The sequence below is a fragment of the Pleurodeles waltl genome, chromosome 1_2, assembly GCF_031143425.1.
Source record: "Pleurodeles waltl isolate 20211129_DDA chromosome 1_2, aPleWal1.hap1.20221129, whole genome shotgun sequence".
Lineage (NCBI taxonomy): Eukaryota > Metazoa > Chordata > Amphibia > Caudata > Salamandridae > Pleurodeles > Pleurodeles waltl.
This window is the reverse complement of record NC_090437.1, coordinates 75,835,824-75,848,829: the sequence shown is the minus strand read 5'-3', so window position 1 is coordinate 75,848,829 and position 13,006 is coordinate 75,835,824. Positions and strand designations below refer to the sequence as shown.

Below are 13,006 nucleotides of genomic sequence, written 5' to 3'. Positions count from 1 at the left end.
AAGTACCATGCGCAAATGACCGAAGCTATTTAAGACCAAACTCTTATACATCTTAGTTTTGAGTTGTCAGGGATTAGGTAATGGAGGAAGTGCTACTGTATAGAATGTGAAACGGACTTGCAATGCAAAATTGGAAATCTAATTCCTAGCTAGAAAGAAGCTGCCTTGGCCATCCTGCTGGTGGGATGTACATTATCAGCTACTTCAAGAGCTAGATCTGAGCTTTGCAGAGAGTACAGTCGGTCTCTTCAAAAGTTATGTAAAGGTGGTGAACCAGGCTCATGCATCAGGATTCTTTAACTTAAGAGACCTGTTCAAAGTCCAGCGTTGCTGGCCATTATTAATAATTGCTAAGATTACAGAGGGGTAACATAAATCCTACAGCGTGCTTGGGAATAAATGGTTAGGGGTATTGGGTCAGCTATATTAAGGGACTAGCAAATCTAGCAATGGGGCAAAACTCAAAATAAATTGTCTAAGAAAGCACTGGCAGCTGTTCGATATGCTATGTTCCAATCACGATACATTAACAATAATGAGAGAAGTTGCCTAAAGATTAATGAACACAAGCCGACTTTATTTTTAACCGTTTTCAGTTCTCTGCATGTTCCTCCAACAGTGTTTCTCAACCACAAAGGGATTACGATCCATAAAAGCTACTGTTATGAGTGTTCTTAAATACAGACTTCCTAAAAGCCAGCAGGGCCATTAACGTGCCTTGCACACCAGGTTACAAAGGTGCAACTGTCTGGTGGGAAAATGAATGCAACAAGTCTTGTCTTTTTCGGTATCTTATCCGAGAAAGACCCTTTAGATAATCACCTAGCAAAAGGAGTCAGACAGCATTTATTGAGTTTTCTGGGAATTGCATGACATATTGTCCACTGCATTTGTATTCTGCAATACCAGAAAGATACATATATATGGGGTAATCAACAGTTCCACAACTTGATATAAACATTTATGTCTTCTCCACACAGATGCTAAATGTCGCCTTCTATTGTTTCAGATCTGTCCTCTAAAGAAGTATGCTACTTAACTCTAATCTTTATATACTAATTCTATGTTTATAAAAAAAACTGGAATCGACTTTTCTTGCACATAAATTGAAAGTGAAAAGTAAAACAGTCGACATTAGCAAGTCAGTTCAAAGCACCACGGTCGGCGTGAGCGTGAAGGAGAAAGAAAAGGATCAGAAGTTTGCTCGCAGTCAAATATAAGAGCAAACATGCTATTATCCATGTAACACGGTCGGTCCCCAAGGCGGCAACAAAACCGCCCCAAGGCGGGGCATTGATTTTTATTATTATAATTGCTATCCACATACAAGGTAGTGAAAAGACAAGCTATAAGCATGTCCCCAGCATTTATGACCTCACAACACTCAAACTAGTGGAGTGAGCATACTGTCTCCGACAGATGCCCAATTCCATGCTCAATGAACAGATGATATACACAGCATTAGTTCTAGACAAGACGCCTTTCTAATTCAAAACTGAAGCCTCAAGTCCATAGACTATATTAAGATGCCACACTCAATGCAGTGATTGCACTCAGTGAGTGCCAGAGCCTCAGGAGAAATGTTGAATGTCACCTGTGTTGCATCTGAGGCGGGAGGGAAGAAGCAGGGTTTTGGGGTGCTCAAAGCAGGCGCAGCCAGCAGAATGTCTCCTGCCATTGCTGACTCTGGGTGGGGAGAGTGCCGTATTTTCCACTCTGACCCAAGCCGATTGCAGACGGGTGGGGAGGGGAGTTACAAGAAAAAGCCAGCTATTGTGCTAGCACACAGAAGCCGTATAGAATGTGCATGTAGCCACTGGGAAACACAGAGGTTGTTAAGGGCACCGCACAGCCCTCAGTGCGGAGCATGTGATGTAAAAATTAAAGAACAGAAAAAGAACACTTCTGGTTAAGACACAAGGCGATTCAAAAAGGGAAACACTACTGGAGGGAAAAGGAGTGGCCCCCAGAAGCTTCTGTGGAGCATGAAAACTGTGTACATTGTATTCCGTGGTGTCTCAACGAGGACACTGGCTCCACCAAGATAAAATTAGTGTTGGTAGTTGCCTAGAGCACAGCAGTCACCTCTAGAGCCCTCCTTACAAAATCTTAAATTTAACCTAAGTGCCCAGGAAATCGTGACAGAAGAGGGCTTTTCCTTAGATATGTAGCACCCCAGGGACTGAGACCTTTAGCCGTAACGCTCTGGAATGCAGGGACCTTTGTTGCTAGGTCCTAAGGCAGCTTTGCAGTGGAGTAAAAGTAGAAAAATAATCAACTGCACAGTGTTATGAATCAGGTAATGGTGGATTTAGAATAATAAATTCAACAGTTAATAATTCTGTCAATTAATGAATGTTTTTGCAAGATGCTACAATCACAAAAGAATTTGCTGTGGTGACGTGCAGGCAAAGCCAGTAGGCTTGGCTTTTGAAAACCACGCACCATCAAATTCTGTTCTGCATCTGTGGGTGGAGTATTGTCAATTCAGGTTCAGGCTTGTTGGGGTGTCAACTATTAAAGGGCATCTATTGTTAAAGGGCATCACCATTGGTATTTTCAAATGTCATTTACATATTTGCAAAACAAAATGCATCATTGATCAGTGTATGCGTAAAATTATTTTTTCTTTTATAAGTACGTTTCTTGCATGCCTAAGAACGGTGGTACCACACCACCTCCCCTGTGTAGGTCTTGGACTGCTCTGCCTCACTACCTTTCGAGAATCTAGTGGTACAAAGAGGCACTTGGTTCCCAGTAGGAGGAATGTTGCAGTTATTACTTATGAAGGCCCGTCATCTCTCCCAGCTAATAACCCACTTTCTTACACTGACAAACTCTGTATCTGCCCTTGCCAAAGCAAATTTTACTGGTGTTCTCGCACTGTTTATCTTTCCAGGATGGGTAGAATCTGTGTCATGTCTGCTGTGCCTGCTTTTTCTAGTGGTTGGTGTCTGAATTTTCAAATAATCTTCCTCCTAAAGTATAACATGTTGATGCTGACCACGGGTGTACCTGAAATTAGATCCCTCCTTGATAATATGTGACACTGCCATCTGTGCTGGGCTTGTTTTTCCCCAATCAGTCAAATGATGCTCTATGAAGACTGTCAGTAATATCAGACTATGCCAGATATACATCAATGGAAACACATTTTTGTTGAGCAATGTAGATAGACCTGCTCTTTCTAGCTTTAAACAAATGGGATTAACGACCATGAAGTTCTCCCATTATGTCTTTTAGCTAAAACCAAATATCCTTGTGCTAAACCTAAACAATACTGCGGTCACTGGCAGAAACCTGCTTGCCCTATATAATGCACACCACCAAGTCTGACGATAACAGCACCTACTAATGTTGAGTTATTTAGGCATCGGGGCTTTGAGAAAATGCAATAGAATACTTCCTGTCTTACTAAGCTCTATTGAGGAAGAGCATTTACATCAAGTTCATGATGTTTCATCAGACCTCACCTTTGGTTCGACCAGGGAGACACCAATAAAATGTGGTCCTTTAACTACTACGGATTTTGAGAAATTGAGGAGCTCTAGCTCTACTTGTAAACCATCTTTTTACACTATCTTCATAAGCTTAATAGTCAATGTCTGTGCAAAGTAGGTGTACAAGAAAGCAGGAAAATGCTTTGTTCTCTTTTTCCATCTCACATGTTCTAACTAATGTTAGTAGATGGCAGTAAACGTCCTGAAGCTGAACGCAGCTTAGTCACAGATTGATCTTAACTACCATGAAGACACCCAGGATTGAGGCCCAATGTGATGGTGCCTTGTCTTAGAATCATGATCGACTTTGCTCTAACTTTCAATACACAAATTTCACAAATTCAAAAAACTGCTTTATTCAGATGTTCTAGTCTTTTCTCAGCAAATACCGTCTATCACTTCAATTGTCTCTTCTCGTCTGGATTATTGTAGTGTTATATATGTGGGTCCCATGAATTCGGGTATTGTTCGAGTTCAGTGAATAAAACAATGCCACCAGGCTGCAACTCAAGCTTATTATTTTGACTACATTTCACCCATCGTAAACCAGCTGCACTGCCTTTCTGTCAGTAAATGTATTCAATTTAAAGCTCCAATCATCACCCACAGTCTCTTTAGTGAAAGTGGAATATTTTGCTCAGATTTATGAATTACTGTTTCACTAAGACTCTGAGCTCCCCTTCCCCTGCTACAATAATGTTCCACCAATGGGGCAGTTGATGCCTAAATACCCAGCAGGGGACCTCTGGAATCACCGTCCGTTCTAATATACATGTTTTCTCAGATCATCTCACAAAGCAATTACAATGTGGCATGACAAACAACTGAACACTCAGATACCACTTGTTTCATGCAAGTTGCACTTTACATTTACAGTGTTAAATAACGAAGGTTGCATGACATGGACTTAGCCCCAGATGTATGACTTTGACATTTGAAAATGCCTGTTAACAGACTTATAAGGACTGTGCTAAAGCAGGTCCTCAGATGGTCAAAGTTCTTTATTAAATGAGGAAAAATAGGAAAGTGATTTGGGAAGAAAAATAAGCCCATAGGAAAACGCAAGGGAACCCATTAAATTCTGAACTACATTATTTTGTGAACTACATTAAATTCTGAACTCCCCGGCAAGCTGCTAGTCAAGTTAAAGACTAATAATATTCTCTTAGGTGAATGGTCTCCACAAATAACACAAATACTGCAGCGGCATATCAGTCCTGTGTTGAAAAAGTGAATTAATCAGTTTATTTGTCACACACTACGGTGCACAGTGACTACATACAACTCTCCACTCTACCACTCCACGACTTACTGGCCTCTCTGGTTGCGGGAGAGGGGGTTTGCTCAAGAAGAGAAAGTCACTTCTCAGGTAGGCATCAGTCCCTAGTTGTATCACAGCAGGTACTTCTAGTTTGTAAAGTATGGGGAGGATGCGTAGGGGCTCCTGCGTTTAGATCTACAGTCAGTACTACCCCCTATAGAGACACGCTTGACTCTTCAGATGTTCCTGATGCGACTATCCATGACACTGAACAATGCCTGGCAGACCAGAACATGTAAAAGGGGTGACAGAGCATGGGTCCCTGGTCAGGCTTTCAGTTGTCCCATGGAATGTAAAAGGTATGCTTGACCAGATCAAATGTGAAGTGGTGCTCAAAACTGCCCACCATTTCGGACCGGACATGCTCCAGCTCCAGGGAACCCACATTATTGGCAATCACTGTCTATCCATAGCCAGGCGGGGATTCCCACAGATCTACCACTCGAGATTCCACAGAGGCTTGAGGTGAGTGGCCATCCTGGTGCACAAGCGTATCACCCTGACAGTGTCCAAAGTGTGGCTTGACGGTCTAGGCCGCTATGTAGCAGTGACAGGCACATTGCAGGACTTCCTGATCTCCATAATCAGTGACTGCACCGCAGACTTCCTGGGCAGGTGAGGCGCTCTTCTTAGGGAGATGCCAGACAATCTGTGGATCGGGGAATGGGTGGCAGGGACCTTAATGGAATCTGCGATCCTGGTCTGGATCAATCTAACTGCTGCTGGTAGTGGCCCCACATTGCTCTCTGCCTTTCTACACAACCTGTCCTTGGTGGGCATGTGGAGGGCTCATCGCCTGACCGAACAAAATTTATTGGACCTCAAGGCACAGGTGCTCGACCCTTGACACCATGGACGATGAACTTCGAGATTCCCTCCATGCTCAAACAAGAGCTCACTCAGGAGGCCTGGTTGGCCACCCAAAGCTACATGCATCAATTGGTGATAAAGTGAGCAATACACTTCACTGGCTATGAACTCCTGGAACAGCGGGCACTCCAACTGCATACCTTGAGACTAATCAAGGCACCTTTACTACAGACAGCAACAACACAGGAGATGCATTTGCAGCCTATACCAATTTGTGACGTGTGGCATTACTATGCAGGTCTCTTAAAGATTGTGAATCTTTGGACGTGGCGGTCACCTATGAGGAGCTCGGGGTGGCTCTTGGGCAGCTTCACATGGGGAGGGCATCAGGCTGTAACAGCTTCCCGGCTGAGTTCCGGCGTTTACTCTGGCCACACACAGTCCCCTTGCTAATAAACACCTTCAACAAGGCTCTGGAGCTGGGTAAACTGCCTCATGACCCCAGGGCAGCAGAGGTGTTGGTAATGCCAAAGCCGGGCCTTAACCATACCAAATGTAAAGAATACCGGCTGATATCTCCGTTGAATTCAGTGGTGAAAATCTGGGTCAAAATGCTTGCCGCTTGGCTTTCAGGAGTTATTCTGCTCCTCGTGCCTGCAGCCCAATCTGGGTTTATGCCACACCGGGCTACCTGGCACAATATTCGTAGGATTTACAACACCATAGAGCAGGCCGACGGTTTATCAGACCACAAGACCCTACTAATGATCAACTTTCGGACATCATTCGACTCTACGATTGGGACTATTTACATGCTCTTCTGAGTTGATATGGCTTTGGCCTGTGCTTCATCAGCTATGTGCGTCTACTGTACACCAATCTCAAGGTTGGAGTACAAATTGGGGTGGCAGTTTCCGAGTGGTTCAACATACACATGGGCACTTGACAGGCTTGCCCTCTCTTCTCCTTGCTGTTCGCACTGGCTATTGCATAATTAGCAGCTTGGGTGTGCATCAACACATTATTCCAAGGATTTCTGTGGTCCACAGGGCTGAGTGCCCAGGGATGTGGAATTCCTATCGCCCGACACCCGGGACATCTTGTTTGGGGTCAAGGGCAACAAGTTTTTATGTTTACTTTGTCCTTGGGACAAGTAGGCCCAACCCTCTGCAGCACAAACCCTTTGGCTGCCTGTTTACAGAGAGTGGAACTCTCTGCAGTTGAGGTAATGTGTTTCCAAAAGACAATGCTGTTCGAACTTGTATTTATGGTTCATTATTTGAAAACCTTCATTATTAGGGTGAGTGCTGTAAATAAATGTTTTAAGGTCAAACTTCACTACTGACGTTGGTTCCAGTACAAAAAAAAAAAAACGTGTATACACATGTTTGAAAAGTTTAAGCTATGAGGCTAAGTATAATGCTCCCAGAATGCTCTCTGATTAGATGCAAATGAAGTGTCATTTAGTAAAATGTTTTGATGCATGCTAGTATTTCCCAAAAATATTTCAGTGTAACCATTTTCAACACGATTATGGGAAGCATGAAAATAAACAAACACTGACAAAGCCAACTGATCTGACATATTTTTATAAGTCTTTTAGTTTCATCAATGCGTGTCTTGTTTTGACATGGCTTTTGTAACACTTTATTGTTGTGGGAGCTACCAGGCCCTCAACATTGTAACAAACACTGGCAAAAAAAAACCAAAACGTTTTTGAACTCTAAAAGCACACGTTGCCACCAGTGGCATAACAAAGGCCCTGCAGCCGCCCTCCAGGGGGCCCCTTCAGCACAGCACCTGCCCTGAGTGAGTCTGGATAGGGGGCTCCTCCATATTCTTTGCAAAGGGGCACCCTCCAGTTTCGTTACGTCACTGATTGCCACTGTAGTTCCTGACAATATGCTCTTTGTGGAAGAGAAGAATGCGATCACTCACAGTAAAGCCAGCCGAAAGAGAGAGAAATAGAAGTTTAATAAAAACAATATGTCTTTGTTAACACCAGACCTAATTAGGGACCAAGACCTACATGTAGGTAGCTTTTTGCATGTCGCAAACAGCGGCTTTCGCTGTTTGCGACGTGCAAAAAGCACATTGCTATGCACAAACCCAGTTTTGCGATTCGGTAACCTGGTTACCGAATCACAAAACAGGTTTGCGACTCGCAATTAGGAAGGGGTGTTCCCTTCCTAATTGCGACTCGCAGTGCAATGTAGGATTGTTTTGCGAACGCGGGCGCAAACCAATCGCAGTTTGCACCCATTTCAAATGGGTGCTAACACTTTCACAAAAGGGAAGGGGTCCCCCTGGAATCCCTTCCCCATTGTGAATGTCACTGTAAAAAAAATTTCAGAGCAGGCAGTGGTCCTGCGGACCACTGCCTGCTCTGAAAAAATGAAACGAAAACGTTTCAGTTTTCGTTTTTGTACTGCATCTCGTTTTCCTTTAAGGAAAACGGGCTGCATTACAAAAATAAAACTGCTTTATTGAAAAGCAGTCACAGACATGGTGGTCTGCTGTCTCCAGCAGGCCACCATCCCTGTGAGGCCGCCATTCGCAAGGGGGTCGCAAATTGCGAACCACCTCATGATTATTCATGAGGTGTGCATTTGCGAAGCCCTTGCGAATCACAGATGGTGTCAGGGACACCATCCTACATTCGGATTTGCGACTCGCAATTTGCGGGTCGCAAATCTGAACCTACCTACACGTGGCCCCAAATTCTTAAAGAAAGTCACAAAAGTGCACCCATTTTATATGTCGTACCCCTATAAAATATTTGTGAACTGTATTTTAGCATGGGTAAATACGCATGTGTAGATTTGCTCATGTGAACATCTATTGAGCATTTGCAAGTTCATTTTCCCTCCAGCCACTTTCTTCCCAACCCTGGAAGAAGTTCTAACTCTGCCATTGTCAGGAGTAAATGTCCAACCTTTCTTATTATGGGAAAATATTAGAGAGAAGCTGGTGAAAATCTTTGAAACATGCAGGTTAGTAGGTTTGCAGACTCGAAGGCATTCCAGCCCTGAAACTATTGCTCACTGCTTCCTCCAGCCCCAGTATGCAGATCTGCAGAAAGGTGGAAAAATAAGGAAATTGCTAAAGTAGGGATTGAAACTGCAAGTATTCAAGCCCTACTATGGTAGTAGCCCTGGCCTCTTACATAATGAGATTGCAGCCATAATTTGGCGCCACACTACATGGCACCAAAGGGACAAGTAGATATTTTTACAGGACAAGTAGATTTGAGAAGCAACCTGTCCCATGGACAAGTAGATATTTTAATAAATTCCACATCCCTGGTGCCAGACTATACCACTGTGTGGACGATGTCCTGATGTTCTTAGATGTCTTGGAGGAGTCGGGGCCTCGAGCTCTTCAAATTCTCCTGATATTTGCTTCTTATACTGGCTGGCCTTCAAATGAACAAGGACAAATCGTTATTCTATTCCATTGCTCTTTGCCCACCGCTCATGCCCTGGACACGCGGGCTGCAGGTGCTCCCGATGGGCTTCAAATATCTAGGTTTTTTTTTATAACCGTAGACAGGGAGCAGGCATGAGAGTCCAACTTGCAATCCCAAATGGATGATCTTGCTAAAGATGTGAAATTTTGGTCTGCTCTACTGCTCCCCTGCTAGGCCAGATGGCCATCTTCAAAATAGTCTCCCTCCTGAGGCTTTTATACCATCTCCAGAACTAACCTTTCCAGGTAAGACGCACCTTCTTCACCACACTCAACACCTTGCTTCGAACTCCGTTGGGGGGGGGGGGGGGGGGCACCATGGATTTCCCTTAGGAAGTGCTGCCATCCCACCTACGAGGGTGGGATAGCTACCTCAGATATAATTCTATACTACTGCCCTGCCCCCCTCCCCCCCCCCCCATCGCCTCGTTCTAAACAGCTGGTTGTTCAAAGGAGTTTTCAATCCACCATACACGACCAAGGGATGGATCCTTGTCTGGAGAAATCTCCTACACCTACTATATGGGGGCAACTGTCTAAGCCTTTTACCCATCGCTATCCGAGTTGTGCTAACGATGTAAGCAGAAGCCGCCTAAGTCCACAGGATGGGTAGGCAGACTCACATTAGAGACCCTGCTGTGAAAGGGAACGGTTTACCGCACGTCGTGGCACTTCGCAGCTTGTCCACCTGGGACACTGCAGGTATTTCTGTGCTTGGAGACGTCATGCAGGATGTGTCCCTGAAGTCCTTTCAGGATTTGCAGTCAGACTTTGACCTCCACTGCACCCAGTTATTTTGGTATCACCAGCTCCGGCATACCATCACACCCTACACACAACCTGTGAGGATATTCCCCCAACAGAGGCCAAATTACTCCTGATTAACATCAAAACGCACAATTATCGGACATATACTGGATGCTTCTCTGCAACATGCTGGGCTCTATGGCAGGAGTGAGGGAGGCATGGGTGCGAGACTTGGGTCCGCTGTAAGATGAAGACTGGATTAAGGCTTGATTGTGGCCGTCCATAGGGAGGCAGCAATCATGTTACAGTTTCATTTGATCCGCCTTAAATTCTTGCAACACAAATATCTCACCCAGCTCAGTTGTTCGAAATGGGACTGATCCTCGCAAGCAGTTGCTTACGATGTGATGATCCTACCAGAGATCTACTACTCACATTTTGGCAAAGCCCTGCTCTTTCCCCCCCTTCTGAAAGCAGGTGCAGGGAACCTCAGATGGGATTCTGGGCCCCAGAGATCGTAAACTAATCCAGTTACATATCACAGAGGGAATAGATATCAGAGGGTGTTGCTGCCGTTGTATGGTTAAAAAATAAATAAAAATAAATAAATAAAAAAAAAATCAATAAATTGTTTTTTTTTTTTTGTTAAAAAAAAAAAAGGGTTAATCCCACATTTAATCCTATGTAACCGAGTAGTTTGGATTGAGTACAGTGCAAATGCTGTATCACATAATCCAGGACCACAGGGACACCTGTGCCCAAGATGATCTCCGCTCTTTCATTTAAAGAGTCTTAATATAAGGAGAAAATGCTAAATTCTTTGTTTAGCTCTAGTTTTATCAATGTATCCATACCAGATTCCCTGAGGGATTGGAATCTGCATCCTCTTCATAAGAAGAGTGACCCAGAAAAGCCTAATATATATTGGCTCAGACTGATGCTGAGGAAACGCCATCTAGGCCGCTACGCAGAGAGCTGAGCGCTGGAACGCTAGATACCACTGGATGCTGCTACTGCTGTCCGGGCCATCGTTGGGCTTGCTGCTGGGACGTTGGGGGCTGCTGGGCTCTCAGGCATGGTGGCCGCCCTATGGGTCAACATCTAGTTAACGGGCCTCCGCCGGGCCCCACGCTTCTCTGCATTGATGACATCACCACTCCCCACATCTCCTCTCCTCGGATAGGGGAGAATAGGCACCAGATCCAGCCCTGCAGCCAGGGGGAGGACGTTACTTGGCGTCCCAGTTGCCATTCCACTGTCTGGTTGCTTCCTGAGGCCCACTGGGGACAATGAAAAGCCCCTTCAGCCAGCTTAACAGGTGGAGGATCTCGAGGAGAAGCACACAGTTGTGGCATATCCAGGCAGCAGCAACAACAGAACTGGTGCAAAGCCTGAGGAAAGGCCAATCTACCCTGCGAGCACAGTGGTCTTAGACATCCGCCGCTGAGCGCGCGCCCAACTCCCCCTCCCCACAAGAAGCAGCGCATCTACGTCTGGGTGCTGCTTGTGGGGAGGCTGACAAGACCCGCTTGCCTCGTACCATGCCACGCTAAACATGACATGCACAATAAGCAAAATAAGTGAATAGGTGAGGGGCCAGAAACACAAGTGCAACTCCAACTGTCAACTGTAATTTTACTAGAGTTCCAAGTATTAAAGAATAAGAGCAAGGCTGCGAGGAGTTGATAATAAATCTCCACAAAGTACTATCCCCAGGGCACACTATCTTAACAAACTATCAATAAGGTAAGGGATAACTGACAAACAACTGAGGGGCAAGTGAGTTGACCAAGGTACTAGGAGACTGCCTTTTTGGCAGCTGTACTTTTAACCTCTCCTGTGGTCCATTAAAAACTATAGCATGTGTGGAAGAGTGTGGTCATGCTGACTCCTCCCTGAGCATTTTGTGGGCCCTTCCTGGTCCCCGGATTCTCCCAGGAGTTATCAAGACCTTTTTCTAAATCCCTGGCTACGCTGATTGCTTAGAATGAGATCAGGAAAAACAAGAGGCGAGCTTCCAATTTCCAATAAGAGGAAAGGGAAGGAGGAGTCCGTACTAATCGAAACTGAGCCGAAAAGGAAAGCTAATAGCACAGCTCAGACTGCGGGACTACACAGGGATGCCAGCACAAGCAGCTTGTTTAACTGGAGTCTGGCAAAGCAAAACCCTGGGAAAGAACTGTAAAAAACAAAAGTAATAGGTGTTGTAACAACAGACAGTTTCCAGAAGGGGGAGGAGGGCTTCCAGAATGGGGAGGGTAGACATACTGGCCAACCCCCATCTCCAAATAAGTGCCATAAAATGACAAATTAGTTTGGTGCTATGAGCAAGATAAGCGGCAAGAGGATTCTGCCTGGCCCTGAGCATCAAGCTCTCCCTCCATCCCGGCCCAGGCCTTTGGTCTCAGAGAGGGGTTGGTGGGTAAAGGAGCTTCTACCCTGCCAGATCCACTTTACCCCATCATCAACATCCTGGAGAGTAGGGCCGTACACAAGGCCTGCGGTGGAGGCGTCAGTCGAGCTCCCCCGGGAATGCAGCGATCATGGTCACGGGGGGACATAAGGGGGCTTACGCCCATACCAAATGGTCACAGACCAGATACGCATCAGCTTGGCATGTTGATTAGCTGGTCCCAGTAGCAAACCATTCCTTGTTGGGACAATTCATCTAAATCAATCAGTGAGGGAGATGGTGATCTTGATTATGAGGAAAAAGAGGAGCCCCAGGCTCCCAAATCCAGGGTTCATTACTTCCCGGCCTATAGACCAAGAAACAGGGTGTCGCATAGACGCACACAAGCATACCTGAGCAAGGCAAGGGGTCATGGACTGCCCCTCAGACCAAGGAAGATCTCCTGGAAACCCCAGGGGAAACCAAAGGAGAGAGACCAGGGAAACTGCAGTCACTTCAGTCCCTGCAAAGGGGCATCCGGGCTGCAATTCTGAACTCAATGCAGACAACAGTAAGAGCCCTACAGTTCCACTCCAGCAAAATGGACATCAGGTGGACCTGTTAAATACACTGGCCGTATTTGTGGCGGGAATTGACGGCAAATTACAAGGACTAAATTAATTGACAACAAGGATATAAAAAAATATTTAAAAAAAATAAAAAAAAACACAATGACTTTACCATTTGCTCCTGTAAGGTGGTAGCAGA

The 13,006-nt window shown here is 45.2% G+C and overlaps 1 protein-coding gene across 4 annotated transcripts in view; it reads right to left on the bottom strand.

Moving 5' to 3' along the window:
* TDRD7 (tudor domain containing 7) overlaps nucleotides 1-13,006 on the bottom strand; it is a 779,147-nt gene that overhangs the window by 642,858 nt on the left and 123,283 nt on the right. The gene's annotated exons all lie outside the window — the stretch shown is intronic.